The sequence below is a fragment of the Octopus sinensis genome, linkage group LG11, assembly GCF_006345805.1.
Source record: "Octopus sinensis linkage group LG11, ASM634580v1, whole genome shotgun sequence".
Taxonomy (NCBI): Eukaryota; Metazoa; Mollusca; class Cephalopoda; order Octopoda; family Octopodidae; genus Octopus; species Octopus sinensis.
Window position 1 is genome coordinate 20,720,707 of NC_043007.1, and position 7,152 is coordinate 20,727,858.

A 7,152-nucleotide genomic window follows, 5' to 3' on the forward strand; every position below is an offset into this window, starting at 1 on the left:
ACAAACTTATTATCATAAACTGCATTATAAACGCGCTCTCTCTCTCTCTCTCTCTCTCTCTCTCTCTCTCTCTCCTCTCTCTCTCTCTCTCTTTTCTCTCTCTCTCTCTCTCTCTTTCTCTCTCCTAGTTGAAGCGATTTTATTCAACAAAAAAAATATACACCCAATTATGATATATAAAGCTTTTGATTAAAGTAATGAAATACAGGATATTATAATAGAGAATTTCAAGGTATCCTAGCGAAATATCTTAATTATAGTTTTCTGTATGAAATAATACCTTGAAAGTATATTTCTCTGAAAATTGTTTTGTTATTTCTGAAACAAGAAAAAAAAAAGTCTACAAATCAGGAAAGAGATATTATTTTTTAATCTGAGAAAAAATAATCTGACTTATGTTTAGAAAGAAACAGTCATTCTTCTGAATATGTGTGTGTATGCATGAGTGTAAATGTGTGTGTATGAACGAGTGCATGTGTGTATGCGTGTGTATGAGTGTATGTGCAAGCAATGTGCACGAATGTGCTTGACAGATGAAAAAGAAAAAAGGTTGAAGTCGCAGCCTCGACTGATAAAAGGTATAAGATAGATTTTCAGGTATATCATAATTAAATATTAAATATCAAAAGCTCTTGGTTTCACAGAAAAAAAAAAGCAAAAATAAAAAAGACAAAACAAAACAAAAAAAAATGACATTGAAATATAGACATTGAAATTTTATGTTTGTGATCTTTACTTCGTTCATTTGAGATCATCTAATGTTAGTCAAAAAAAACAAAAACAAAAAATAAAAAAATAAAAATCTTGATGGAGCTATATAAGTCTGAGTGAAAAAGATGAAGAAAAGAAAACACGAATCTCAACTATTTATTAATACTTGTGAGCATTCCAAGGTGAAATAAAAATTATTTCTTTGCATTTTAATTCTTTTCTCCTTTTTTTAAAAAATAAATTTTGTTGAGATTTAAAAGAAATGAAAAAAAAAAATTAAATAATTAACGAAAATTGTTGGTATTTGAAATTTGTTATATATTTACATTATTAGTTTCTGGAAAATAAAAAAAAAAATTACATGAAACAACTGAAACTGTGTAAGAGTTTTGATTCCACAAAATGGTTTCTTTTTTTTTTTTTAAATGCATACTTGTCTTTCTTAAATGGTGATCAGACCAATCTGTTGGCATTTCATTTTTGTGTCTGAAACACAACAGAATAACTGATCTCTCCCAAAATATCTATTGATATTCAGATCTGTTTACCAACCAACCTACCTACCTATCCATCCATCTATCTATCTATCTATCTATTTACCTGTGTGTCTGTCTTCCTCTCTCTCTCTAAGGAGTAATAAACTGTCAACATCTGCGGAGGGGTTAGACTTCTTATGGTATATTGTCCAGTACTTGTCTCTCATTATATGTTTACTTATTTTTCACTCATTGTACTGGCAATGACCTCGCTCGAATCCTTTTACACATGCCACCAGCACAGGTGCCAGAAGGTGACTTTGGTAACGATCATGTTCGAATGGTGCCCTTTAAGTGCTACTGGCACGGAAGCCAGTTAGCTGCACTGTCAATGATCACGCTTGTATGGTGCTCTTTGCACCCCGCTAGCACGGATGCCAGTCATCGAATTTGATTTTGATTTTGATTGATTGATTGATTTCACTTGCCTCAACAGGTCTTTGCAAGCAGAGTTTTAGTGTCCAAAGGAGGAAAAGGTACGCATAAGTGGGCTGGTTACATCCCTTGGCATGGCTTGCCTGCTTTCTCACACACAGCATATTTCCAAAGATCTCGGTCACTAGTCATTTCCTTGGTGACCGAGACCTTTGGATATTGTCCCATTTGGATATTGTCCCATTTTGTATTCTATATATATATATATATATATATATATAGAATACAAAATGGGACAAAAACGCAAAACATCCGGACAACTAGGTGATGCAAAAAGGGACAACAAAACATCCAGATAGACGATACAAAAAAACACGGATGGGTCATTCGAAGCCTTTTATCTTCAGTCAAGAACCGGATCATCCTCACAATTTTGGCTGATTAATCTTGAGATTGCTCCAATCTGGCCAGCCCCAAGGAAAAACTATGTATACGAAACAAGGACGGAAAAACAGACGATGTTACACGAATATAAGTACAAAAATACAATAAAAAAACAACAATAATAATAATAACAGGACATAACAACAGGCGTCTTTCGACTGGGGATGAATTGAATTCAGCTGGCGTGTATGGAAATGAAGCTTTATGGCAGAGGGAAAAATATGTGGCAGTGACCACAGTCAAACACAAAAGGGCTAGCAGTCGGCCAACGGTCAAGTGAGAAGAGAAGAGAGAGAAAAAGAGGAACAAAATATATATACATACATACATTTATAAAAAAGAAGTTTGAAAATGCCACTATATAAGATAAATTTTAATTTTCTTAGTAATTTTACATGTTTCGGTTCTTCTTGAAAAAACGAACCTTATCAAAAATATTTTAAAAAGTTAAGTGTAATAAAAAAGTTCATAATTGTTTCTTACTGGTCTCAACAGAATCCACGTGGTTGTTTTTAGCTCTCTTATGTGTCCGAATGACCAGTGGCTGAAATATATATATATTGGGTTGTCCGGAAAGTTTGTGTCGATTTATAGTAGCTTACCTTTCGACTTATTTTAGAACATGGTTGAGTTCATAAAATAGGATTTAACTACACCTCTATTTACAGCACAGTTTAAGCTATCTTTTCGTGGAAGAAGGTTTATGTTCCTATCACCTGTGTTAATTCTGTAACCTTTTAAAATGGAAGATAAGAAAGTTCATTTTCGGCACTTGATACTTTGGGAACCAGACAAAAATTGCTGCAGCTCGGCTGGGATGTGTTACCCCACCCTCCATATTCACCAGATATTGCTCCTTCAGATTTTCACTTATTCAGGTCTCTGCAGAATAGTCTTAATAGTAAAAATTTCAATTCCTTGGATGATGTAAAAAGATACCTTGATGAATTCTTTGCCATGAAACCACCTCAATTCTGGGAAGAGTGTATTTTCAAGTTAAAGGAAAGATGGAGATGCATTGTGCAACAAAATGGTTCATATTTGGTTGATTAAAAATGTAATGGCAAGTATTTATTGACCTTTTTCTTTCATTTAAAAATCAGCACAAACTTTCTGGACAATCCAGCGAATTCCAGTATGTGGATACAAGTCAGAATGCCTGCTGTGTCCCTTCCTGCTGGTTATGGCTTTGATGGCTCCATTGCAGCAATCCATGTCACACCATACAGCGGTGATACTTGCATTTTGATACCAGGGGTGAATCCTAAAGATACAGCTAAATCTTTTCCAGGAATGGCTCTGTGGTAAGTAGCTTGCTTACCAACCACATGGTTCCGGGTTCAGTCCCACTGCATGGCACCTTGGGCAAGAGTCTTCTACTATACCCTCAGGCTGACCACAGCCTTGTGAGTTGATTTAGTAGACGGAAACTGAAAGAAGCTCATCGTATATATGTGTGTGTGTGTGTGTGTGTGTGTATATATATGTATGTGTGTGTGTATACGTTTGTGTGTCTGTGTTTGTCCCCCACAACATCGCTTGACAACTGATGCTGGTGAATAAGTCTTGGGGTCGATTTGCTCGACTAAAGGTGGTGCTCCAGCATGGCCACAGTCAAATGACTGAAACAAGTAAAAGAGTAAAAGAGTAATATTCAGAACTCTTCCAGTCCTCCATAACCAACTAAAATTTTCTCAACTACAACTTTAATCATTATGCTCCCCCAATGCCATCGACTGTCCACCAATTCATCAAGCTGTTTCTGAAAAAAGGAGACATCAAAAATCATCAAAATTAGCCCAAACACCTAAACACACACACACCATTAGTAAATCATAAATCTGAGAGTATACTCTAAGTTATAGACCAGCCACTAGAGTCTGATGAGACGTGTGTAACGAGAAGCACTTTATGGATGCAAAACCCTGGGTAACCCTATGAACCAACGATGACTGTGGCCATGCTGGAGCACTGCATTTAGTTGAACAAATCGACCCCAAGACTTATTCTTTGTAAGCCCAGTACTTATTCTATCGGTCTCTTTTGCCGAACCGCTAAGTGACGGGAACGTAAACACACCAGCATCGGTTATCAAGTGATATTGGGATGACAGACAGAAACACACAAACACACACACATACACATATATACATATATACGACAGGCTTCTTTCAGTTTCCGCCTACCAAATCCACTCACAAGGCTTTGGTTGGCCTGGGGCTATAACAGAAGACACCTGCCCAAGATGCCACGCAGTGGGACTGAACCCGGAACCATGTGGTTGGTTAGCAAGCTACTTACCACACAGCCACTCCTGCGCCTATATATATATATTCTTTTATTCTTTTACTCGTTTCAGTCATTTGACTGTGGCCATGCTGGAGCACTGCCTTTACTCGAGCAAATCGACCCCAAGACTTATTCTTTGGAAGCCTAGTGCTTATTCTATCGGTCACTTTTGCCAAACTGCTAAGTTACGGGGACGTAAACATACTAGTATCAGTTGTCAAGCAACGTTGGGGGGTACAAACACAGACACACAAACATACACACACACACATACATATGCAAACACACACACACACACACACACACCACACACACACACATATATGTATGTATATATATACACGACAGGCTTCTTTCAGTTTGCGTCTACCAAATCCACTCACAAGGCTTTGGTCAACCCGAGGCTATATATATATATATATATATATATAAATTAGAAAAAACCACCTTTTATCAATTTAATAATGAAAACTTAAATTATACCATTTAGAAAAATTACATCCTATAGAAAGATTAAATATAAGATAAAACATATAACAATGATTAAGTAATGAGCAAAATAATAAAAATATATATATATCGGTTGTCAAGTAATATATATATACACACACACACACGCATACACACATCAGCAGTCACAGGATCACTTAATGTCCATTTACCATACTGGCATGGATTGGAGAGTTCAACAGGATCTGATGAAGCAGAAGACTGTACCAAGCTCCACAGTCTGTTTTGATATGGCCTCTACAGCTGGATGCTCTTCTGAATGTCAACCTCTCTGCAGAAAGTACTGAGTACTATTTACATGGCACCAACATCAGTGAGGTTACCAGGCAACTGGCAAAACAAGACAAGGTTGTTGTACTGAGGGAAGTGGCTTTGTGCCAAGTGACGACAGGTAAAACTATGATAGAGGGACAGGAATGAGAGTGTTGCAGAACGAGAGATAAATGGTTAGTCCAGTTGGAAAAGAGAAATGGTGGGGAAGATGTGTCCGAGAGCATAACTCAAGTTACAGGAAAGTGAATGTAACAGAAGTGGCACAGAAGATTGAATGTGTGTGTGAGAGAGAGAGAGAGAGAGAGAGAGAGGGAGAGAGAGAGAGTGAGAGAGAGAGAGAGGAGAGAGAGAGAGAGAGAGAGAGAGAGAGAGAGAGAGAGAGAGAGAGAGAGAGAGGTTGTGCATGTATTTTTAGATCATTGATCAATATATCAGAAATTCCTGATTATGGCATGTAATTGGTCAGAATGATTCACTTGGATTATTGCATTTAGAAAATACTGGTGATTCTTCAGACATAGCTTCTTATTTCTTAATTGTCTACAAGGGGCTAAACATAGAGGAGACAAACAAGGACAGACAAAGAAATTAAGTCGATTACATCGATCCCAGTGCGTAACTGGTACTTAATTTATCGACCCCGAAAGGATGAAAGGAAAAGTTGATCTTGGCAGAATTTGAACTCAGAACGTAGCGGCAGACGAAATACCTATTTCTTTACTACCCACAAGGGGCTAAACATAGAGGGGACAAACAAGGACAGACAAAGGGATTAAGTCGAATACATCGACTCCTGTGCGTAAGTGGTACTTAATTTATCGACCCCGAAAGGATGAAAGGCAAAGTCGACCTTGGCGGAATTTGAACTCAGAACGTAACAGCAGACGAAACACCACTAAGTATTTCCCCTAGCGCGCTAATGCTTCTGCCAGCTCTCCGCCTTTAGACATAGCTTCTGTTATGCTGAAGTATACATAGACCTTGGCAAGCTCATGCTAATAAAAACAACCAAAATGAAACGGTGAAAAATTACAACGTTTTTCTAGAAAAAAAGAGCATTTGCTTCTTTTGGATGGATGTTAGCCATGGTTGACGTGTGTCAGCTGTGTGTGTACACATGTATGTTGTGTTCTGTCATGCATAGCAGGTTGGCACTGTTGTACTCTGTCTAGCCCTGGATGTTGTCAAATGGCTGACTATGGAAGCATCTGGAGTGACACACCAACAGCTGGCTGCATCAATTAAATTTCAGTTATATATAAATCATCATCATATATACAATAATGAAATAATCATTACACAAAACATCCAGACAGGTGATACAAAAAAGGGAAAACACAACATCCAGATAGATGATACAAAGAAAATAAGGACGGGTCATTTGGAGTTTTCATTCCTCAGTCAAGTTCCAGATTATCTTTGCAATTTTGGCTGGTTATACTCGAGATTGCTCCAATCTGGCCAGCCCCAAGGAAAAACTAAGCTAAGAGCATTAGATTCCTTGGAAGAAAGCAGTTAATGTATATGAAAACAAGGAAGGAAAAAAAAAACGGAGAATGTTACACAAATATAAATAACAGGACATAACAACATGTGTCTTTCGACTAAGCTGGCATGTGTGGAAGCAAAGCCTATGGCAGGGATACAAGATTTCACAGGCACAGGGAGGAATATAGATGTTGCAGGGATGACAGCTGAACCAAGAAAGAGAGATCAGGCTTGGCCGAACACCAGTCACGTGGGGAGAGAAGAGAGAGAGATAGAGGCAGAGGGACAGAAGAATTAAGGAGGGGCGAGAAAAAATGACAGGGACACAGTGAAGTGAAAAGAGGAGAGAAAGTGAGCAAGAAGAGAAGGCAGGGAAATGTGAGAGAGGGGGAACGTTAGAACGAAGAGCGGGATGAACGAATAAGCATGAAAGGGCTGATAGAAAGAAAGAATAGAGCCGTACAAGGTTTAGATAAATATATACTTACATATAAGAGACCAAAATGTACGTACGTCACTCTCTCTC